The 26,240-nt window shown below is 32.0% G+C and overlaps 1 protein-coding gene across 3 annotated transcripts in view; it reads left to right on the top strand.

The window, feature by feature from the left end:
• LOC109537841 (protein yippee-like 2) overlaps nt 1-26,240 on the top strand; it is a 93,917-nt gene that overhangs the window by 28,911 nt on the left and 38,766 nt on the right. The window contains exon 1 of one of the 3 annotated variants that reach the window (XM_019904759.2): nt 12,014-12,322. The exons of the other annotated variants lie outside the window; for them this stretch is intronic. The gene's annotated coding sequence lies outside the window, so the exon portion shown is untranslated. Of the gene's footprint in view, nt 1-12,013; nt 12,323-26,240 lie in introns of those variants that run through there. 3 annotated transcript variants of the gene reach the window in all.

The raw sequence follows: 26,240 nt of genomic DNA, 5'->3' as shown, positions 1-26,240 counted from the left end.
AGGATTTTAATTGATTGTCGTGTTCATTCTTGAAACGTTTCATAATGATTTTTTCTTCGGTTTCCTCGTGGTCCGTTAAATGCATTTCCAAGTCGACGGCTTCATTAATATATATTGTGAAATTTATGACTTGGGTTTTCACTAAATACACATACATACGTGAAGCAACTTCTAGTTTATTTAAAGTATCGGTGAAAATTTAATACCTCTTGACTATAATAATTAATTCGCTTAATGCACACATTCACTGCAGTAAACGCTATGACCTTATTTCAACATCAATATTATTTAATAATTCACCAGTGGATCTACTTACGGATGAACTTTGCCCTTTGAAGTTCATTTTGTAAGGAGTTCATCCATTGTCTTTCTCCTCTATTTGATCCGTATTACCGGCTTATCAAAAATTCAAGCAAAGGATCTTAATGTTTTTCACTAATTTATTAGCTCTCCAACGAAAGTTGAAATAAAGGCTTCATCTAGCTCTATTACCAATTAGTTCTAAATAAACCAATCCTTCATCACAACGTCATTTGCAGTTATAAAACTAGCCTGTTTGCATAACACGTTTATGGAAGTTCTATTTCGTATTCAAATAAACCAGAGTAACCATCGGTATGACCTCATTTATGTAATCAGGCCATTAGGTCGCAAGTGTTGTTTCCTATGAGGGTATCGATTGCACTACGCGGCAAAATTACTACACTTCAGATTTTATTTTTCTGAAAATGCTGTTGTTTTTATGTTAATTTATTCAGCTTCAATATTGTCTTGAATCATTATCATTCTAATTTTAGCCAAATATGTATATTGGATTTTGTGCGATTTTTCGTTTTGGTTCTGAACTTTTTTGGTGTCCGAAGTTCAGTGATAATGTCATATTTTATCTGTTAAATTGCAAAATTGATATCAATACTCAACATAATTGAATTTTGGAGTAACATTATTTGGACAGAGACGCAATAACTTGATGTATTTTAATTTCAGTGCCTTTTAATGCGAGTTTAATTATGAATGTGCATATATGGATAAATATAGATTCCATGCATATTTTATTTCAAACCAAAATGTTCAAAACACAACATTTTTGTATTATGAATACGAATTATATGTTTTCGCTTTTTTCAACTAATTGGTGCTTATTATTGTGTAATATAATTTATTCACTTTTCCCGCTCAGATTTCAATCAATCCGCTATATTTTAATAGTTTGGAAACGCCTTTATACATCAACTAATCTTATATTTACCCGACTAAGTACGAAACTTTAACTCATTAGGCCCTTTGCGTGTTTTTATTTAATTACGTAAACTGTTATCCGTCAATTAACCGCTGTTCAAATATATTTTATATTTGCGTTTAATTACGAAGAGTTTATAACGAATGTCAATTCGAAAACGGCGTACTTTTACTGATACGTACGTATTTTATCTGATTTATAAGATCTAAAAAAATGACTTTATTAAATGTAATTTTGTCAGCGTTTTGTCCCTTAAGAGCACCTCTAAATAAGAATTAACGGATTCCAGGAGCCAAAAGCGCCAACTATTGAATCTTTTCTAATGTGTGGTTCAATTGGCGGGTCAGAAATTTGTATTCGTATATCCGTATACAAAACGCTTTAAAGCAACTGGCTTCCACTAGGTTTTTGTACCTACTTTTGTATAACAATTTGCTTCACTTTTCCGAATTAAAAAATTGTGTAATTGTATATGCAGGTAGCTGCAAAAAATCATGACAACAAATTATGAGTGTACAAAAAAATATTAACTTATTCTCTAAAACATATTGTCAACTCAATATATAAATAAAAAATGTCCTAAAATGCATGCTAATTGCTTGCCCTATTTCAATACCAGATATTTCATAATTTTAAGCATCATATTTTCGTCAACACAATGGCATTATAACAGATTTGTTTTGCATGCAAGATGCAACACGAAAATCAACTAAATTTTTGTATGCTGTTTGGACGCGAAGTAATGATATAAATTAAAAAAGTTAATACAGATGAAATTTAAAAAAATACGCGGACACGTCAAGCAATTTACAACTTAATTTGCAACTGCGTTTATTTCAACATAAACCTATTTGTTCTGATGCCTTTAATAGCTTAAATTCGACTTTTTCGTTTGATTTTGTTACGGGCACCTGCAGCTTTTGATATCGCCATTTGAAGAGTAATTCTGCTGCTAGAAATACATTTTTCTTCCATTAATTTTTTTAAGTCGATATTTTGCTGATTGGTTTTTTATTATTTTCTTCTAGCAAAGAGTAAACAAGTTAATTTTGTGTTACTGTGTAATAAATACCAAATGTGGCAGTTGATAGAATTTTGTTGTGTTTTTATTTGTTGAATTTCAAATATCGAATTATGATCGGTTGCAGAAGTAAGAACCGTTAAAAAGTGCATGAGTTGTTTAAAGATTAGTATCCTGATCAGCTTATTATAAAATAAATTATCACTCAATCAAATGTACCTACTTTTGCCACAAAAATTTGGGTATTTACTAAATAACTTTGATGTATCCGAGGAATTTTCATTTATTCACACTGAACAAATGTTCTAGTTCCGTGAGCGTTCCAAACTTTACGTTCAGCCTGCAAAATGTCTGAATTTACAATGCATTTCCAAAAATATTCCTGACATTTATTTAACAAACATCGATGGTGATAATTTTGCATCTTTTTTAATACTCTTGAATTACTGCACAATAAATAGCGTACGAAATTGTGTGACTAAATGACCTTAGTGACGACGCGAAAAAATAATTAGATGTTTTATCGCACATTTTTTCCAATTTGAAAGTCGATGTATTTATTAATTTTAATTAAAAATGAATTTATTAATTAATGCCTTAAATCGTTATTATTTTCCGCAAGCCCCAAAGTTTTGCAAATGCTTGTCAATATTAATTTATATTACTTAAGATAATTGACTGTGTCAATTATCAAAACCACCCTCAAGCTCGTATAATAATTCTTAATTCATAAAACTGAAGAAATGTAATCGATATGACGAAATATTTCTGAATTATCGAAATTATCTCTTAATGGTTTATTGAATTAAATTAATCAATTACATTATAGATAAATGACAAAAATGTATAAAACAATAATTGCTATGGGTGGGAGGATAGTTGAAAACAGCTAAATTCCGCAGGATTGGATTATAATAACAATTTTTGTTTTCATACGGAATACTTGGAACGCGGCTAATAATAAAGTTCAAAAAACCTATGAACCAGGACGACGATTATAACATCCAGTTAATAACAGGAGACACAGTTTAGTTTGAAACTATACGAGGTGATTCAAACGGCGTTATAATAAATATGATGAAATAAATTTGTTGCACATGTTTAGTAGCATAGAAACCTTTTCTTTACCAATTACTTTTCATAAAGCCAATCAGATTTGGTTATTATCTATTAACGCCAATTGCTCAAAATAAATCATGTTTCAGTTTGCAATTGTATATTGTTATTCCATTTATTCTTTCTTGTTACTGTTACTTAATTAATGTAATTTGACATAAAATATTCAATTCCTATTCTCCATATACCCACAAGTTGATTGAACTCGATTTGTAATTATTTCTGTTCTGCGTACATCTATTGGGTCGGTAAAATTTTCAGTTAAAAATGTAGTAAATTTGCAATTTAAGAGGTCAATTGCATGCAAATCGCATTGTCTAAATTACCTTACCAAACCAATAAATCTTAGTCCGTTATGAATATTACTAAAGAAGCATTAAATAATACGGAACCACAATGAAAACGTTACATAATTTCAAGCATTTTCATGACATTCATTCGATGCAAGTTCAAAGAATAAGAAAATGTAATGCATAGGTACGTTATATAATCAAATTTTATATAGAAGATCTATAAGCCAGTTTCAGATAAACCCGCACTTTTCCATAACTTTTATGATATCATATCTTTTCTAAGTGACTGTAGTCTCATGTAATCCCTACATAAAATAACTTTGTATTTACATCAGTGTGAATACTGTGCTAAAATTCGGTTGCTGCGTATTTAAATTATTACTCTCGTTAAAATTCTGTACTAGTTTCTAAATATTTGTCTTGCATTCATCATTCAAAGCTGCACAAGTTCAAAGCGCTAAGTGATGCAAAATCAGCATTTAAAAATTTCACACATAATGATACATACTTTCCTCTACCTCTAATCTGTTAGCATGATATCTAATGCGCCGTATCTTTTTGAATGAATGATTAGGATTATTAATGTTTTTATCACATTTTTCTGACGTCAAAGTACTCAAACTGTTTAGACCATATGTTTCCAATTTTTATCTATGTAAACATTTACTGTTTGAGATATCAGCGTCTTCTAAAGATGAACAACGTCAACGTGTTGTTTTGTTGTGTATTAAAGAATATGACCGATAAGGGGTTTTTCTATTTATTTACTTTTCTATATATGTAATTTAATGATTTTCAACGCTAATGCGTACTTGCTGAGGACGTTCTAATCGCAAATGGGTTAACTTTGTTGACTATGTATTGTTAAATCGCAGTTTTTTGGAACATATTACTAGTTATGAGCGTAGATTTAATTACTATTATGATTGTCATTGCTGCTAAGATTAACATTAAGAAAAAGGACCATAAAGTTTTGTCGTTTTGGTTATTTATAAAATGTCTGGAAATGAGTTTCTGGTTATAAGCTTGCTTATAAGCTTTGCATATAGAGTGTTCATCGTGTGGAACTTATTTGACTCTTGCTTTATACAGAGTGACTAAATAACGAATGGGACTATTGGGATTGATAAAACTACACGTTGGAGAGAAGTTTGATTAAATTGTCTAGTGGATAGAAAAATCAAACCGAGCCCGACAAACAGCTACCTTCACTCACCATATTTTTGAATCTCGGCTCACTCGAGCTTTTGGTTTTGAATGTACATCTGGTTACGCAGTTGGACTTTTTGAGCGCCATTATTTTACCTGCTGTTCAAATTAAAGTTGCAAATACCTCAAAAACCGCCACAGAAATCAACCTAGAAGAAGAATATGTCGTTCAGCTAAAAATCAAGAACATTTCACAGAAAAAGCCATGAAAGTATGTGAATAATAAATAAGGCCATATTTGTGTTACATTTTTCAGGTAAGTGGCGTCCTTTACTATACAACTCAAAGTTAATAATAATTTAGCACATTTTACAAATCTCCTGTTTTGAACTTGTCTGTTAAAGGGCGTTCGAAATGTGACTGCTTTAATGAGAAAAAATAATTACCTTTACGTAACTGATTTCACAAACAAACAATATTTGAATAAAGCAATTTTTATTCCTTTGAATCCCCCGCTATTTGGATAATTAAAAATGGGACACTCTGTATGTATGTATAACTTCAGCATTTCGATTTCACTGTTTCATAAAATTTTTCTTTGTTTTTATTGCTGCTAATAATTTTTTTATGTTTGACATTGTTCTCTTCCGAAGATCTTCAAATTTACTCAAACTTGTCGCACATTCATATAAATAATGTAATTTTGCGTAACCCCGATTATTTATAAAGTTCTAGAAGCAGTATCAGGTATGTTTGGAATATTTTTGTTATTTTAAAGTGTTTTTGCACGCTAAATATCAGGCAGTATGGCGCTTAAAGGATACGATTTTCATTTTAAGCGAATGTGTAAGCCTTGAATATTATGATTAAAGTTTCGTTAATGGAATATTAAAACGGAAGGCAAACTGCAAGTTTTTCTTTTTATAAAACTCGTCAGTATACTGATGATATTTGCGTCATATTCAGGTTTCTCAGAGGTAGATATTTATTTATTTTTGTTTGAGCTTTATTTGCACACTATGAGCTATTTTCTGCGAATTCCTAGAAAAAGTTTCATTTCGTCCGACAGAGTTTAATTTAATAGAAACTGATTATTTTCTTGTTTATTTTTTTGAAATTGTAGGTACTTGAATGGACGCAGCCTGCACGACAAATTTCCATATTTCCAATCTGAAGTAGTTTCTGCTTAAATCTGCTTTAAAATTATCAGTCAATCAATGTTACATTTAAGTGTTAGCTCTGTTTTAACCGGTATGCATCAGTAATAATTTGAATTGCTATTTTTATCCATTTTAGCTGCGAGTGGCTTAATAGTAGACACTTTGCCATCCGAAATAATTTGTTGAATCTACAGATAAAATGGCAAATGTCTCATACACCGTTAACTTTAGCGACATTTATGCATAATCAATCCTTCCTATTTTATTACCCGCTTTACACGAAGCGTGATGAATGCATGCATAATTCTCATATACAGGTCATATAAATAGTACGCAATACTTAATAGAATATTGTTCCATTAAGTATATAGAAAAACTTTGCAATATGCACATCTGCTGTTAGATTTTAAACCTTCTCTTGTAATGCAAGTTTCAATTTATTTAGAGCTGGTTATTAACCTGTGTAGAATTTTCAATATTTGATCTAGAGGGAAGATTTTGAGCACTTGGAAAACTAGCTATTAGAGAAATTCGGTTAAGTGAGCGAAAAGCACTTTGTTTCAATAATCAAGTTCAATTTAACTACCTCAAGTTGACTACTATCATGTAATTGAAGTGTCCACCTCATCAAAAGTCCGTGCAATTGCATGATCAGAAATCAGTTTCTCTCTCTCGCAACTATTTTACTGTTTTCGAGATCCTATTGTTTTTTATAGATTTAATAAAATTATTATTGCGACATTAGAGAATGAAGTTATCAAAGCAAATGAAATGCATTTTTCCTTTGATTAAAAGCCTTGAATAGTTTTCAGCAAGAAAATTGTTTAAAACCTAACGTTTTTACTTGTATGAACTTTTTAACGATTCTAACTCGAATTGCTGCTCTTCATTGAAGTGAAGGCAACTTCCGTTATTGCATCGTTGTTTCACACCCCCTTGTTACAACATTAAGATCGATTTCCTCATATTGGCTTAATGTCAGTGATTTATTTTACACAACTGCAAAATATCAAATTATTAATCTAATACATGTATACGAGACAGAGGCAACAGAATAAACGAACAGATCATTGTAAAGTTTTATATCAATAATGATCTGAAACTTTTTATTTGTATGTTCTTCAATTTTATTTCACATAAATTTAGTATTTAAAACTATACAAAATGTACTGAAGAAAGTTGTTTCTTATATGACAAAACAACTCAAGTCATCTAGTAAAACATCTGAGGAAAAAATGTGTTCAAGTTTCAGACAAACTACGTTCCCAACTACAGATGTGAAGGAAATCTAAGACAAGGAAATCAATTTGTCAAGTTTGATTGGAAATTTCTATCAAGTGATCCAGATATTTTTCACAAGTTCTTTACTTCAAAGAGGTATCTAATGAAAAATACTCGAATTTGATCTCGACAACATAATGCCTATAGGGAATATTTACCTTCATTCTTGCTCCGATATCCTTGTTCCGACAAGTACAATGTAAGGAAGTTTTAACCCACTAGTCCAAAGATTTAATTTTTGGATAATTAATTCTTTCGAATCGATCGGGACATTTTTAGTTTGAGAAGCATTAAACTTAAAGGGTGAGAAAATAATGGATTTGAAATTAACACGTGTTTAAAATCTGCAGGTGAGGAATTAATATTCAAATTCAAAATAGACCACAAAAAATACTACTACTTGAAATAATCACTTGCTGTTTGAGGAAATAGTATCATAATAAAACACTCAAAACTATCATTTTTATATGTTGACTAGTGATAGATAGATGATAAATACTGTACTTACTGTCAGTAAAGGTTCAGTTTACAGCATTGTTCTGGTGATAATGGGAAGATCTTAGTACTGAGTGAATGGAAACGTAAAGATTTCGAGCTCGAGTAAGCTTGTGATCTTGATTCATGTTGCAAAAGTTTAATGTTTTAAAAGAATTCACTGATGTGATATTGCCATTGCCATATTAGTACTTTAATTTCTGCGAAATAGGATTAACCCAATTAATTTATGATTGGGCTTAATTTTTAAACAGTCAGTTGTGCAATGGCCAATTTGATGATAGATAATTAACTAATAATTAATTCGGCAAAAGAAACAAATAATTTGTCGTTTCCTTTGGTGGAGGTCTAGATAAACATTATCTAAATCATTTTTCGGAAGAATTAGATTTTTCTTATAGGGTATATAATTTTGTTTCACAATGCATCGAAGAAACGAAAGAAAAAATGTGCAAGTAAACATCTAACTAAATCGTTGTTTTTGCCAACTACTCTAACACACTTACGAAACAAGGATCTGGAATTTTATCAACAATTCTGGCTTATTCTGGCTGCAACTAAGCTAAATCCAAATTGGAGCGGCATAGTAAATGAATAATTGCATCAAGCGGACACCAGCTTAGCCCTGATTTAGAAAACATTGCTGATGATTAACAGAGTAATCCATTGAAAATACCATGTGTCCAAAAGGGAGAAAACTTAGAATCAAACGAAAAAAGCGCAAGAGAATTAAAAATATAAAAACAGCACTACTAAATGATTTAGTTTCATGCATGTAAATGAAGAATAAAAATACAATTTCATAACCACAGGCTTAACAGGGAAAGGTTGCTGATGCTTCACAGAATCGTGCTTTAAATATTCTCTATTCAAGAAAAAATTTGCAAATAAAAGTAGCTAAGATGAAAACGGAATGCCTTCTGGAAAATAATTGAAAACAAGAAAGCCGCACAGGAAAATAGTATAGTTGTATGGTATAAATGAACAACATAATTGCATAACAACAAGGAAAAAATCCATAAACACTGTCCAAACAAGGCAAGGAAGAAATAAAAAACAAATATCTAAGCTGCAAGTTTTTAAATCGGCAAAAATAATGATTGATCAAGAAATTGTCACACATATAGAAGAAACCTTAATTATTAATGGTTCGATTAGCAGCATTATTTGAACAGTTCTAAAGGGTACTGAATAGTTGCGTGTATAAAGGTTAATGCGAATGGTCGAAATAGGTTTTTAACAAATTCTGTCACTCAAAAAAGGGGATTGCATGACAACATCTGCTGAATTATTTATCTCCCTAAGATAATAGGAAAATCCTTGTTTATAAATCAGGTTATTTATCAGTTTGTCAAATGGTCAGTTTAGTTCGGTTTATTAAGAACCGCAATCAGCAAATCTGAATCGAGTGTCAGTTACTTAGCATTATTTTTTAAGTCTATTAGGTATGATTAATGCAAAACAATCTAGAATATTGTGTCTAGCCCTAGCCTATATTTAGAATATAAATTATGGAATTTTATTATTTTTTTCAATTCGAAACTGATGGACAAACATAACCAGATGAGCTGACTTTTAGCACTTTTAATAACAATTTTTAAATAAACTGTGTAATTAGGCGTAAATCATTCGGCCATTAAAAATAAAAGTTGATCAGTACAGAACAAAATGACGAGTGGCGAGGTTACAAACCTCAAATATGTAGTCTAAATCGAACTGCGTAAAATGAAAACATGCTAGTTTCACATGCACATTCCTGGGCAGTTCCCGATAAGTATGCTAAACACCAACTAAAAATGTTATTTTTGTATACCAGAATTAATATATTTAACACGTTTTCCAATATGTTAACAAGACAATAACAATAATGGAACTTTTATAATTAATTTTTATATCAATCTCTTTACATGCAACATTTTCTGATTATAGGTGAAACCTGTTTTGCTTTTTTGTGGGATTGGGAGCAAATTGTCCAGCTGCAATCAGGAAATTAATAAATGGATTTACATGGTTCGAGTTTTGAACTATTTTGAGGGGTTTCTGATTTGAAAGTTTTTTGCCTTAAAGAACTCGTTAAATAACTCGAAAAGAGACGACAAAGTTAGCAGCTTGACTAAAGTTCTTAGAAACATTTAAGCATATCTACTGAACACATGTTGTCTTTTAACGGTCTTTTCTCACTTTTGTTGTTCACATTCAGTTGATTAAAATATGGCTATTCAACTTATAACATTTCCACTACTTACTTATATACTATTTAGATACTTATTAACAGATTAAATAGGAACAAATAGTTGCTTGAAACATTCAGTCAAGGTAATTTTTAGGCGGAGATTATTGGTTTTATTGCGTATTTAGACATTTGAAATTTGGAAAAGTTTATGGCAACTTTCTTATTTCTCCAAGTTAGTTGGTTCAAGCTGAGTTGGTTCAAATTCAATTATATTTTTATATAAAACTAATATCTTTTTTACACAATGAAAATATGTTTTGTTCATCTTTTTTGTACTATTTGCATATCCCTTTGACCGTTATAATCAAAAAATAAAAATTTGGAACCTGATAACTTCTGATTGCTTTAACCGATTTTGTTTTGGATTGAAGCGTTATCTAGTCCGATTCATTTTCTGTTGATCGGCGCTTTGCAGAAATTGACTTTTTCAGTCAAAGTTTCTACAGGGTGGATACTGAAACATGCAGTATTTCTGAAAGTGTTCCATGCTCTCAGTTGAACAAAAAATCAAAAGCATAAAGAACAGTTCTTATATTTCGAAACGGTTTGTGAATGTTTTACCTGTGTCGTTTATTTACATGGTAATCTAAAAAACACACTGTTTGGTCTTGCACTGAAATAATTTTGATTTTTGGAGCGATTTTCTAAATCTAGAGCTCATGTTGAAACCGATACTTCATAGTCGAGTTAAAACAAAAATTCGATATACACGGCGGCATGGATTGTTTAAAATCAAGTTCACTCTAATTGAAAGTCTGTTGAAATCCCTGATTTCTGCGGAATTTGTGATGTGGGTAACTTTTAATTATTAAGTTTGAGCTTCAACATGCGCTTTAGATGATTAAAATTGGTATAGCAGGAAAAACGTTATCAGTGCAAGACCACAAAGTGTTTAGAGCCTCCCTGTGATTAAACTGACAGACGAAAGTTTCAAAACCATTTAGTCAAAATATCTTGAGATCTGGGGTGTTGAAAAACGAATTTTTGTTCAATTGGGAAAATGGCGAACTTTGAGAAATATTTAATTCCGTGGTTGTCCACCCTGTAGAAACTCCACCTGAAATACTAAATGCTCGCATACACACACACATGACACGTTCACAAAAGAACTGGACTAGATAAAGCTTCAAACAGCAATGATTTAGCTGGCAGGAATCAGAAGTTATGCAGTTCCAAACTCCAGTTGATGTTTGTGCACTTTATTACACGTTATGTTCCATTTTTTCTCTGAGCTAGTGTTGCTTCACTCAACTAATATACATAATTTTTTTAATGAATTATATTTTAATATTTTAGATAAAAATTTTGCCAGTTAGTGAGTTTACTAGTACTGTTAGGACAGTAAGTAAACTTTCTGAACCAAAATACGTTTTTTTGTTTCAGTAGCTTCCAAGCTACCTAATATCTGACAGAATTTGGTAATTTTACTTCGCTCGGTAGCAGCTATTTCAACTATCTACATTCTTCTCTAATGTTTCATTAATGTGTTCATTAAAAAAAATAAAAACAAGACGTAACTAGGATTTTGTTGTGCATTCGAGAAATTCTCTTTTGCAGCTTAGGCTTCGGAAATGCTTCAATCCTAGGCATTACAAAGCGTTTTTAGTCGAAATTTCACCTGACAAACAAAATATTCCGAATTATTTTCTCAAACCCTCCAGACTATTTTGTTCATTACAGTAGGTAGCTTTATTAGTTCCAGATTAAACCTGTTGAAACTTATTCCAATAAAATATAGAAGACAATTTTAAATACACAGATAATACAGACTATTTTACTTTAAATTATTTTGTTTTAAATTCTGTATACATCTACTAAAAAAGTTCGACTGTCTCGAACCAATGGCAATAATCTGCACACACGAACAATTTGCTTATCCAGACTGTATGAAGCACCCCAGGGAGTGTCACTTGGGGAACATTTTCTAGCATCAATATGTAAACATTCATCCTACTAAAGCGCACGGTGTATTTTTGCCTTTCCTATAATGAACCGAGATAAAACAAAGTGTAAATAAAATAAATGCGGCCTTGGTTAGGTAGCGCGGTTCAGTATTTTCTTTCCTGCTGGCATGGTCGCGTGTATACCGAACAGTTCATGGCGTATTTTGATTTGGTGTAGTTAACGCGAAGGCGCTATAAAGTTTATTTTTAGGGCTATTTTGCACATTTTTAATTGGTTTATTAGTTTGGTGCGTGACCTAAAGGCCGCTACCTTTACGTGCTTCAAGGGTTGATTTATTTTGCTTGCTAAACTGCAAAATTGCGTCTTGGACAATAGTTCGGTATTCCTGCAAACTTAACATCCAAGTTGATAAAACACCTACTTCTCACTGTAAGTGTATGATTTAGGTTTAGTTGCAGGTTATATAAGGAAATATGTAATATCCAGCGGGTACGGAAACCTGAAACGCTAGACACTCGGTTGTGCGCAATTATAAATAAATAAAAATCAGCTGGTTGCATGGTTCATTGTCATTGTTGAATCGCATATGTTGCTTTACACTGAAGCAGTAATTTGCTACAGTTTTTTGATAAAATGGCACTTACTTTAAGATCGATTTTTAAAGGAAAAATTATGCGCTTTTGGCACGGGTTTGCCTCAATTGTTCACTGCAATTATGTTGAACAAAGGTATTACTCTTACAAAGGGCGCCCAATGACCGTTTTGCATGTTTACAACAACGTTGTTTTAGAATTCCGCTTTCTACATCTAAACTTTGCATGAATCTGATAAAGTTTATGCATAAGAGTTCAACAGTTTCCTTTTGACCTCATTAGCAGGTTTCCACTCGCGACTCCATTTAAAAGAAGTGTGATTCAATATTAGATAATTTAATAAAGGAACTTTTCATGATTTGAGGTGATTAACACTCGCAAGTAAGCGTCGGAACATTTAAATTGCAAAAGGGCTGTTTGAAGGCGAAGCAGGAGATTTTAAATTTACGATGTGCTTTCTTTTATAATCACTGAAGGAAGTAAAACTCAATTGGTTTAAGCGGGCGATTTTTAGCTTTTAGTTGATATCACTTTAACTACATTTTAGTTATTATAAGTTTTTGTTTAATTTTTTTCACAAAACAGGGATTTTACTAAACCCGTAGTTAGTGCCCTCAAACTGATTTGAAACGTTTAATTTTAAAATAATTTTTTGTTAAAGTCTTTAAAAAGCCTAGAGATAAAAAAAACTTAAACTATCATCTAAAGTCACTATTCCGTTCTGATAAAAATAAAATGGTTTGTTCTCATGGAAAAGCTACAACTGACGGAGGTTTGGTAAGCCCCAAATGTTTGATTGGTTTCTACTCTATGTATATACTCTATTCTAAATGTTTAATGTATAAAAAATAATAATACCAAACTGAGGGACAAAGGAAGAAGATTTTTCCAGTTACTATCACTGACGCAATGTTTCCGATCAAAACTAAATCACCCTGAATCTTAATTCTAAAACCTTTAATATTTTTTAAAAAATCACCCAATTGGCATTTTGGGTCAAGAGACTTCTCAAGTTGGTGATCATTTCTACTTGTATCGTGCTTCAGCTTGGACGATGCGAATTTTTACAGAGGTGCAGTTGAGCAGAAATATTCTAAACATCCGTCTTATATTTTATTATTGACTTATTTTGAATCAAAATTTACTAAGCTGGAAGCAATAAGTTGTGGGCTACTTTAATGATAAATAAATCTATTTGCTTTTAGCTTTAGTTTGAAGATGCAAATTTGAAATGGGGAGAGCGCAGTTAGTAAAACATTTATTATGATACCGATTCTCACTAATTTTAAACTAAATTCAACAAGCTCGAAGAAATCAGGATTTACGAGGATGTTTCCGAAAGTTACGAAACTTTCACAATATTTAGAGTCTAATTGCTTCTATAAATAGTATAAATTTTGATTTGCATTGGATTTTAGTTTGGAAGATGCGAATTTTTATAGAAGGGAACGCAGTTGAGTAAAAACATCACGATACGAAAATTTACTAGCTTATAGACTAAAATTTACCCAACTGGGAAAAAATCAGGATTCTGGGATATTTTTGTGAAACTTTTAGAATCTTTAGAGTCAAGTGGCCTCAACACATAGTGAAAATATCTGTTTAGTATCCACTAGGTTTAGTTTGGCGAATTTTTAACAAGAGAGCGCAGTTAGTATTTAACATCTCATAAGAGACCGATTTTTATTAATTTTAAACCCAGATGCACCAAGCTGGAAAAGTTCAGCTATTTCGGAAATTTTATTGAAACCATATTTAAAGTCTAATATTATCTATCTTTGACGTAAATTTCTAGTTGCTACTGCTTTAGTTTCAAAGGTGCAAATTTTTAAAAAAGGAAACTCAATTTATTTAAATAATTAATTTTGATACCGTTATTTAGTAAGCTGGCAAAAATCAGAATTACCTACAATTTTTATACAATTTTTATCATCAGTAGAACCAAGGACGTCTAAAGATGTTGAGCATTTCAAATTGCAACTTTCCTTAGTTTGAAAGATCTAAATTTTAAAATGATGGAGCGCAGTTGGGCAAAAACATTCATTTTGAGAGTGTTATTCACTAAGCTGGTAAAAATCGGGATTACAGACTACTCTTATGGAATTTTCTGCATCCCATAAGGCCACGTATTTTCTAATTTCCCATAAGGTGGTGAAAAATTCACATTGCTGCTTGTTTTACTTCGAAATGTGTGAATTTTTAAAGGAAAGAGCGCAGAACCTGTTATGAAACGATTTTTCACTAATTTTGAGGCCCACATATACTAAGCTGGGAAAAAATCATGCTATTGGGCGAGTTTTATGAAACTTTCCGGGTCTTTAGAGAGAAGTATCTTCTGAATATTGCGAAATTTCAAATAGCTACTTGCTTCCATTTGGAAGTTGAAAATTTTTAACGAAGAGTCGAAATTTTCAGCCAACGTTTTCCGACTAGTTTTTATTTAATTAATTCAAATTTTAATTCAGTTAATCCAGAACTCAAAAAAACATAATTAACGAAAAAATGTGCGTTTTTTGAAAACATCTTAGCGGCCTTAACTGTTCTCGCTTAGTTCTCAAGAGATACAGCTAAATAAATTCGAGCTGTAAAGCAAATTAGCAACTTCTAAGTGGATAGCTTTTAAATACGGAAGTATAGCTTAATATTTGGGTAAATGGCAGTATAAATTATATGCCATTTAGGAATACTTAATTATGATAAGTTAATTCGAAAACTCCAGCTTGAACATGAAAATAGCTGTTAATGCTTAACTTTTAAAGTAAGTCGTCTGTTTTTACTGCTTTTGCTCAAAGCTAGAATTTTTGAAATCCAGTATTGCATAAATAATAAAATTACAGTTGAATTATGGGAATATCTGAAGAATTAGATTGATTAGAAACATGGACAATTTTTCCGATTTTCGATGAGAAAGTTTGATAGACATTCGAACACAATCACTCAAAATTGGAAGCACAAGTGGCTTCAGATTTCTTGGGAATAAAATCTTTTCACGACGACCCAAAAGCCCTAAAAGCTCACCAGTTTCTTTCTCTAAAAGATGTTTTCTGAAAATAAAAAATCCGCAAAATGCAATTTCATTAAAATATTAATGCAGGCAAAATCAATCCTTACTGGCGTCATGTACTTATTTTTTTTATTGATAAATTAAACATCAAAATCATATTTGCGGGTGCTTGAATAATTATCTCCTTAATCCATTTAACACTTTTTCGACGTGGTTCGTTCAACTCAATTAAAACAGTCTTCGGCAAAGCAATTTAGGTAGCGAATCATTGAACTCCCAACTGGTGCCATTGAGTACCATGTGGACGTTTTGGCATAAATGGAAGTGGTTTGAGAACGTGCTGTCTACATTTCAATTATCGTCTGTGTTTTGTTTACATTTAGAACGAGCTTACAAACAAACAACGCCTCTGAATGTATGCTGAAACTGATTTGATTTTACAATCCGAAATAGTTTATCATCACTTATGGTTTAAACATGATAAAATCCCGAACAATTTAAACCTCCATTGAATTAATGACTTCCGAATTTTCGACCGAAATTTAGGTCATTAACATTCGTCAAATTATGAGTCAAGTGTACGAGAACATCAACCTTTCAAGCCCGTTATTTTTAGTCAAATTATAGTGTAAATAAATACTGGATGGGATGTATTTCATTTTCTATCAAGTAACTGTAAAGAGGTTGAGTAAAGAATTGCGCAATTTAAATTGCCAATGTTGAATAAAGAGAATGACTTAGATTGAACTATGCTCTCGACATGAATAAACGATTATTCAATAAACCAAAGTACTTGATCTAAATATTATCGTTCGAAGGAGAAAGTTGCAATTGATCAAAAATTTCCGGACAAAATATCACACTTTTGCTTCGTGTGCTGTGGAAACAGCGGGGATCTGCTGTTAAGCTTTGAAGATTATAAACTTAGATCCACGTTTAAACAAACCCATCCCATTAATCGCCTTATCTAATATTAGAAGGAGTTTACCCAATGTATGTGCGATTTAAATGCAGTTTTGACCTTCGGTTTGTCTAGTAACTAACCGGACTTATCATAGATTACTTGAGTAGAGTGGCAACCTATCTCAAACTGTTTATTTGTTCGCCTCGAAATTTGTGGGCTTATAGTAAATGTAACGTTGCACTAAATTCAGTCGCTATTAAATTACTCGAATCATGTTATATAAATTCTCAGTCTTGATTAAATTCAGCTATCCAAAAGGGTTCATGATGATTTAAAAGCTTTGGGAACAATGAGTAAGAATAATTTTGCGATAAAGTGAAAAACTACCCGTAGTCGAACTTAAATAGGCAAACTTTTTAAACATTATTTTGGCTTTTGATCAAATGAACTTAATGGCTACGTTATAACGCTCTTCTGTTCACGGATTCAAAGGTCTTTTCAAAATAAAATTGCTGCATGATGTTTACAGTTATTTAAATTATTAAATTTAAATTAAAAAAATTAAGATATTAAATTTCAAACTCTACTTATCCATTATATGTCTTCTAATGTATCGTTCCAACTCACCGCTCGCCTATGCAAGACAGAGAATAAAAATATTGAACTTGACGCTCAATACGCCAACATTTGCAAAATGGCCAAAAACCAAATTAAGTGCGATTTGAATGAATCTCAAACAGTTTTAAGCTTCAAGTTTCTTCCATGTACTGCGAAAAAAACAAGTTGCTGTTGGCTCTGGATTAGTAATTAGGATGTTTAAAGGAGAGAATGCAATTGGGATAAATCACTCATTTTTACGCCGACATTTACAAAGCGCGGTTTGAATGAAGCTTTAAAATAATGCCAATTCAAGTTTCTTCGTTGCCGTGCGAAAACAAAAGCGGTACTTTACATTACATACTTAATATAAATAAACATTCTTGACTAAGACACCTTCAATGGCCTGATAGTGAAGATTACATTTTTATTATGAAGAATTGCTGTATGAATGGGCATTATTACAATTACCATTACGTATTGTATTGTATATTATGTACATTGGATTAGATAACAAATAAATGTTATAATAATATAGTTAATCAGAGTTTGAAAACATTTACTTGATGTATCAGTAACTATTATCAAAACAGAATAAAATGCATAATAATAGTGGTTGGGAAAAAGTTTGAATGTAAGTCAAAGTGGAGTTGTCCTTATAGTGTTCGAGTACAATGAATCATCTGCAAACGATGTTATTAATGATAATACGATTTGTATTTATCTAGCAAAGAAGCAGCCAGAAAAAATCAACTGGTTTACATAAAAATGTGCACAACACAAATTCTTGGGATACATTTGCAATAATCAAAAAATATATTTTGTTACTTTGAAGCCTCTCATTTGATCTGAATTAGTGATACCTAAACCATTCTTTCCACCTACGGTTTAGTTAGCAGTTGAAAGCAAAACCATTTATATTTATGACTAAATGATAAATGTAAAGCTCGAGTCTTATTATTGAAATTAACTTTTTCTTATACCCAATGTGGGTTCTAGTAATTAATTGATAAGAGAATTGCGCAGTATTCTAAACAGATTAAAGACGTAATTAAAATAAACCAACTGGAATATGACGTCGAATAACATGATATTGAAGATTAATGATTTATTATTAACAATTTACAAAATAAATGTCGTATATAAGCTTTGTTGCAATGACTACGTTTGTACATGCCGACGCATTGTATTGATCAACTGCGTAGCGGGAATTTTTCAGTTTTTGCAGACAAAATCGGTTTTTTGCTATGTCAAGGACAGTAAATCGAAGAAGCACATGATACTAAGCGTTGTTTGAGAAGAATTTTAAATCGCATTTAACGAGTTGGTTTTTTACCTACATATAAGCTTAACTGCTTTAAGTGAACAGTTGGTTATTGAACTTAGACAATACCAACTAATTCTCACGAGAATTAATAAGATTGTAGACTTATAGCATGCTCAGTAATATACTAGGTTATCATTACAACACTAGAGCGGTAATGTCCTTAAATAAATCATTTGATTTGCCCACAATAATGATTTAGTGGTACCAATGAATAAATTGAAAATCAATTTTATTAGCAGATGGATAAAACTATTTTTAAAAGCTTCTGAAAAACTGAGTACTAATTGTCATTTTAGAAAACTTGCGGCACCATTAAATCCGCTAGACTTAGAGCAGACTGAATTTTTTTTTTCACAATAGCATTGCGAAATTTCCTATTTTTCTGCGGCCTTTGAATGCCTATTGCTATTCATATTGCAGATGCTGATTTCTTCCTATGCGTCTATCAATTTCCTGTAATTTTCAATTTGGCTCCCACACATAAATAATGCAACAATCTCGCCAATCGCGGATAACTTTAAGAATTTAACGTGTTTATACATAATCAAATCTGCGAATAGATGGATTTCCAATCCTGAGAAATTCTCGACAATGCTATTTGAATTTATCGCAGACTAGATGGTACTTTTCACAATGCATTGCGGCATAATGGATGATTCAGGTGTGTACTGGAAACATTTTAGTAAAATTTGTGCAAATTTCACCTTTTATATTCCATCCATTCGATTAAAGTATCGATACTTTGATGTATATAAACATGTTTTTTCTATTGGCATCGTAGGCACTGATTGTTTCCAGGCAAATGGAAAAGTGCCAAAATAACTAGATCAAAAATCGATTTCCAACTGCTTCCAAAAGTTTTTGTTGTTTTTTGTGGATTTCACCCCGGCTGTCTCGAACGGCAACTTCCTTTATTTCATAATGTTTTACTATCTGTCGTATTTCTTGCATTAAAGAGTTTAGAACTCTAAATCATTGTTTTCAAATCTTTGAAGTATTTTCTTTTCTCTATTGGTTGGCAGTAATTTATTGTGGCGTTTAAGATCATGTTTAGTAAGTATTATGAAAATAATTATATTCTTGGTATAATTGCTTCAAGCGAAGCAGCATAGTAAATAAATAACCTGATTATGAAAATCGGATAGTTGAAAGATCCCCGAAGAATGAAAAAAATTAATAGAATCAAATCACACTTCACCATATGATTGCCATATTATTTTCGGTAAAGCTTCTTTAGTAGTTACAGCTTTCAACCAACATCAACTTGGAATAAGAAACATACGAGTACTCGTAGTTGAACAGAATCTTTGAACCGGGCTTCATGGTCTCAACTTATTACTTTCCTACAGCCTACACCGAAAGCTCGGATGCTTTTAAATCGCAGTCTGCTAGTCAAAGATACTAATAATTAGGATGTTATGAAATAAGTCAAGCAAGTTACACAAGCATAAATGTTCGATGCCAATATGAATTTCAAAACAAAAACAGATGTTTGTTCCGTGTGGCCCCATTTCCTACTTTACTAGTTTAATAATAGATACGCATTTAAGATAGGTAAATTAAACAGTGTCGTTGTTTAAACACGCCAACGCAACTTCCTAAACATTCGTTATTGGAACAAATTGATACATCTCGCTAACCATATTAACGACGAAAGAGTTTATTTTGCTTTATCCAGTTTATAAACAGAGCAATTTGCTGGAATTAGTGGAACGCCAGGATTTCAGAAGCGATGTGAAGTTGCCTCCACAGCGCAATTTAATGGAAATTACATTGATTCGGTTATTACGATTTAACCAACCAGAAACGGATTTTCGTATCCTCCTGAATGTACCATGGTTGGATGAAGATGCGAAGTAATTGAACTCACTATTTAACCTTGGTCGTTGACCATTACCCGACTTGATATTGATTGCAATGTTTTGTGGTATTTGTGGATCGGTCAGTTTTGTCTTTCGTTTTCTCACCAACCAAGAGGTCAAGCCAGGACAGTTTTCTCTAGGAACTAAATTAGAGCTTTTGCTTTATCCATCTCATCTGAAATCATTATCCTTATCATTTTCATCTGAAATTTGCTCAGAGCTGGAGCAACAACTTCAGTGAGTTTTTCTCATGCTATGCAAGTAAACTAGTTGTTAAACATTTTGTTTTTGAGAGAACAGGGAAAATTTATTTCAGGGCGGGTTTGTGAAATATCAAGACGAAAGCAACGTAAAAATTAGTTATACGTTTTTTTAATTGAAACAATTTATTATATTGAGATGTGAAGATGTTTATGTTAAGACATCTACAGACTATACAGAAAAACGCAAATGAAAGCATTTAGGACTGACGACCTACACAAGGCATGTTGTTTCACAGTAAATACAGTTGATGCGTAAAGTATAACTTAAAACTTATTTCCGCTTATGTTTATACGAGTATTTGCCTGGAAGACCCAATAATTTAAACACTCAATATTTTCTCAATTACTAAAAGCTCGGTGGTTTTTGGAAAGGTCACAGGTATTTTAAGTTGATAGTGGTATCTTTTCAATCATTTTAAATTTAAAAAAAAGCTACCATTAATGTGCCACACACGATAGAGTTTTGTTTCAAGTTTATTATGGATTTTTTTATACCAAAATTAACTGATTGACGAATTACTTGAATGCTTACTATGAAACCAGCACGTTTAAAAAGAAGACTTTAATGATTTGATGTTTCTGTAATTTGATGTGACAAAAGAACATTTATAAAATACATTTAATGCATTAGACAGATCTATTTTGTTAGATTATTTTATTGGCACGTTTTCTTGTAGTGTGTCGCTCAAAAAAGCGAAAGCTAGCTTATTTATTTAGAACCCAAATTACGCCCGTGTTTCAGTTGAACATTATTTGAATTTAGTGCTAATATACTTTAATTAAAATTGAAAGCAAGAAAAAATGCAATAATTGCCAATTGCAACATTCTGTAGTTTTCTATGAATAATATATTTTGTGTAAAATATCTGCTGAGTGCATCAAAAAATATGTTGTATATTTGTGTCAAAAATTCTGCTTTAAATTAGCTTATAAAGCAAATTTCAAAAATAATAATTTTTGCTTGCACCGCCATTATTCAACATCCCGAAAAATAAAATTAACGTTAAAACACGTCATCATTTAAGCGGCTGACGTACTTAATGTCCATTTTTCAAATCTCGAGGGATGTACATTTAAAGAGAAAAATTTGAGGAAAGTTGAGAATAAATGCAATAATTACCAGTTGGAACATTCGGTAGTTTACCAGGAAAAAATGTCTTTAATGTGGAAATATCTGCAGTGTATATTTTCATTAACCTCTGCATGAAAACAGTTTATAAAGCAAGTTCCAAGAATAATATTTTTTGTTTGTACCGCAATTATACAACATCCAGCATAAAAAAAGACGTCGTCATTTAAGTAGCTAACTTACTTATTGCCGATTTTTCACAATTTTTTACAATTTTATAGATGTAAGTTACTATAAAATATACAGAGGGTGTTTTTGAAGTATAGGAAAAATAGTAAAGCAAATTAATTGTTATTAAAAACTCAGATTGTGGAAAAACTAGATCAGAAGGATGGCAACAATGTTTTTCAAAGTAGTAATTAACATTACATAAGTACCTGCTCCTTCATAATTATTAAAAACTCAGGTAACCATGGTGAAACACAAATCAAAGAAAATAAAAAAGGGTGTCACCTTGTGGTCAGTGCTGCCACCTTTTTGGGGCAAATCAGTGATATACATAAATCGGTGACAGCTGTCATCCAAAGCCACCTGTTAAAGGTTATGTTCATTATGTTAGAATCATAGATCAATATTATTGATCATAGAAAATACAATTAAATTGTTAAATCACAAGAAGTGTTCGAAGGTCTGCCCGTTTAACTGCAAACATGTTTGTGTCCCAATCACTTTTCGTGCACTCTTGGCAGCAGTCTGGCCTCACATTTTGAGCAGCTTTTCATATTCTCGAATTAACTTCGGCTCAATTTGTACCTCAGTCAGTTCGTTATTTATTCTTGGAAGGAACAGCTCTGTGTTTGGATCTTTGTATAGTCCAAGGATTTTACGCAGAACTTTTCGCTCAAAGAACTTCAGCTTGCGCTCGTTTTCCTTAATCCACTCCCGTATATGACCAATGGTCGTATGACGTTTTTATATATTTAAATTTTTATTGTCGAGATAGATTCTAGCTGGAGACATACATAATCTTTTAGAGCGTACATGCATCTACAGCCGCATGGATTCTTACCTTCTTACCTTGAGTTCGTGGGATATCCTGTTTTTAACTTGTAACTGTGTGTTGTGCTCTCCTAATGTAACGATTATCCCTATCCTATCTGTTTTCGTACTTTCACAAACACACATGTATTTTGTTTTGTCCTCGTTAGTTTTATGATTTTCAACTTGATTAAATAACTTTTTAATCATTATTACGGTGTCTACAACCTCGTCAATGTCGTAGGCGAAAACTAGGAACCCTTGGGTCATCAATACCAAAGATCTCCGTGGTTAATTCCGACTCTTTTATGGCTTTTTCCAAGACTATATTGAATAATATAGGGAGAGAGAATCTCCCTGTTTCAAGCCACTAGAGACCTCAAATGAATCCGACAGTCTTTCCCCAACTTTTACTCTACTTCTGGAGCCGTTGATACATACACCTGTCAGCCTGATTAGCTTTTTGGGCATTCCTAGCTTCACCATTGCATCTCTATAAGTGAGCCCCTATAGCCCCTTAAAAGGCCCTGACGCCAATTTTGAATCACCCTGTATAAAGTCTCAGTATAAAAGTCGTATTTATGCATCATATCAGTACATGTCGTTCGATTTTAAAGAAACGGATTGTTTCAGACACATATTACTGATAAATAATATTGATATTTGACCATTTCTAGCGACTACGACTTTTGTGAAATATATTCTTACATCGTTTTTCTATTTAAGAAAATTAGCTATTATACTTTACCGCTACCATTTCACACCATGTGCATAACGTCTTAAGACCGACAATACAATTAAGATTAATGGCAAATTGTCCTATCTTGGCACGTTTATTCATGAAACTCGTCATTCCAAGATTGAAATGTTCAATCACGTTTCGAAGCCGGCCGATACCCCCAGACTTCTCAGAAAAGTAATGACCGATTCAACCAGCCGCTCAGCTGATATGGTCACTTCTTTGTTAGGTCAATTTTAACATTCAAAGCAGATTTCAAGGACATTCAACCAAAGACCATGTTAAAAATTGTTAATAGCTTGGTCCTTCTAAATTTGTTGCCGATCAGTTAATATTTCTTTGTGTGATTCGAATAGCAAATGCGTCGTTTGTGTGATGTTATACAAAAAAAAATGATCAATTATTTCATTGGGTTATTGATTCTGTCTGAGTAAAGTGACTTCCGGGTTTTGCCAATTGAGCGGCGTGTTTCTCGAGTCTTCAGATGGTTTTATTATGTTTGCCTTAGAATGACATAATGGTGAGAACTATTCTAGATTTACCTAGAGGAAGAGCATTGAATATTTAATTGATGGTCTTGATGGTTTTTTTTATAATAGCAGTTGCGTTCGTTTTTTCTCCCAAAAATCTGCGAATTTGAGCCACGAAAGTGGGGCAATCGCTTTAAATGTCTGAATAGTTGCACAACAGTTCTAAAGATGAATTCCTTAAAGATATCTTCATAATCAATATTGGTCATTTAGATCAACCTCAGTTAGTTCATATTTTTTTAAACTTTGTCCAGAAATCGGCAATTGGTGATATTGTCGGTTATATTCTAGAATTTGGATTTTTATATATTTTGACATTTTTTATATAAATGCCAACCAAACTCTGAATTAAAATAAAGCATTTCTCCAAATTTTTATTTACGTCCCTAATCGATGTTGGTTGATCACCCGTACCCGCGTAACATCAAGCACAGTAAAATAATTATATTTACATAAAGTTGCCTCAATTACATGAACGGACGTCAATACTAAAAATAAATATCGAGCGTACTTGCCCATGTTCAACTTCCAGTTGATTGGAATAACAGCATTGACTAAAACCTAATACTTCCGAAAATAACAAATGGAAAATAATTTGTTGGTACTTACAATTAGAATGAGTACCCGATACCGAACATAATTAATAATAGTGTGATTTGGATATCCATTGAAAGGTTTTTAATTTAACTTTAAAAAAAATGTTTCAAAATCCCAGCCGCTTTCTGTCCGCAATTTACCAATGAAAACCTACGAGTAATACGTTATTTTTGTTATTTTCAGCTAACAAAAACATGGAATATTTTATAAATATTGAATCATAATAATAATAATGTTAAGTTAAATATTTATCAAATATATGACAACCATTCAAGGAGTTATTCCGTTATTCCTTGAAGGATTTTCCAAATATTTTGTGCTTTTAATTATTTTAACTCCATCGATTTTAGTTCGGAAAGTTAAACCTAAAAATTGATGAAAATTAAAATACGGTTATGTGATAATGTTCACATGTAGAGAAACAATATTTATTCATATTATTATAGTGAAAGCGATGAAAAGATATTTTATTATATTCTCTGCCGATTTTATATTGTTCCCTCTCACTCGATTTTAAATTACTCTCTCGCGTAGTGTGGATTAAGGTCTTGTAGTTGTGGTGGTATCTTGAAAAACGTCTCTTGAAAAATATCTCAGTTTTTGATAAGAATTATTATTTTTTTCAATTTTTCCTGGTCCCTAAACACCCCCCAGAAGAATGACTTATCGCTCTTAAAACACAAAACTTTGCTTTTCTATGCTGGGTATAACCATTTTCAAAAGATATGTAATTAGTAAATAGCGAGTTTGTAATAGTTCTTTACGTAACCAGTAGGATATGAATATTATTAACGCACGCATATGAAAATTTGCCCGACGAATCAGTAGGTCGAGTCGTATAATCACACAAGTGAGTTAATAATATCATATCCTACGTGTTAAGTACAATAATTTATCCACAACTATAAGGATCATTATTTTAATGTATTATTTGAGTAAAAATAATAAGCTATAAAATTGAATACAGAACACAGGTAATGAGAATTTGTCATTTTCACCAGATTCATTGCCAAAGTTGTGCCTTAAAATTACCCATGTTATAATGAGTTCAAGCGATGATCTGCCATGTGATATTGGAAACGAAGCTTTCAATGTTGTTTCAGGTCTTTTGCCAGGGAAACCCCGGAAGAAATCCTAAGAAGTTTTTGATCGTGCAGTAAACGAACGATATTCAACTTAACAAGCGAGAAAGGATTATTAGTATATTTTAGCTAAGTAAGCAAAGTACATAAACCCTCATCCCTTTGGTGTTCGATTCTTTGTGTGTGTATCTTTCGTTCACTGCACCATTTCTGGTACCGATCAAGAGCTTCTTGCTATTTATTTCATCTGTGATTTATCTGGCACAAGATTCGAAACAACATTAGAAGCTTCGTTCTCAGTATCAGGTGGCAGATTGCTGGAACTTATTTTAAAATATGGAATTTTAAGGCACAACTTTGAGAATGAACGACAGATTTATTACCGCACTAGTGTGGTTATACACTTAAATAAAATTTTAAAAAAATAAAAATCATTATGACATTTGAAAGAGTGCCAAATCAGAGTCATTATACAGGGTTGCTCATTAGTGCGTCAAAGTGCGATATCTCAGTAAATATGAAGTTTACAAGAAAATTCGTCCAACAAAAGTTTTTCACGTTTAAAAGGTCCACATTCTAAAATTACTTTCCAATATACAGGGTGCATCATAAACGTGTGGTAGTTACCAACTCTGGTTTTTTAAATGAACCCCCCCTTTTTTTTGTTATTTTCAGATTGGCCGTTCAATTTTAATTTATGTTTGTTTCAACCGTTTTACCTGAAAAATTTACGATTTCCGAG

This window comes from Dendroctonus ponderosae, unplaced genomic scaffold (assembly GCF_020466585.1).
Source record: "Dendroctonus ponderosae isolate FM_Combo_2020 unplaced genomic scaffold, Dpon_F_20191213v2 Dpon_F_20191213_2, whole genome shotgun sequence".
NCBI lineage: Eukaryota > Metazoa > Arthropoda > Insecta > Coleoptera > Curculionidae > Dendroctonus > Dendroctonus ponderosae.
The sequence above is the reverse complement of the archived record's forward strand: the minus strand, read 5'-3'. Positions and strand labels throughout refer to the sequence as shown.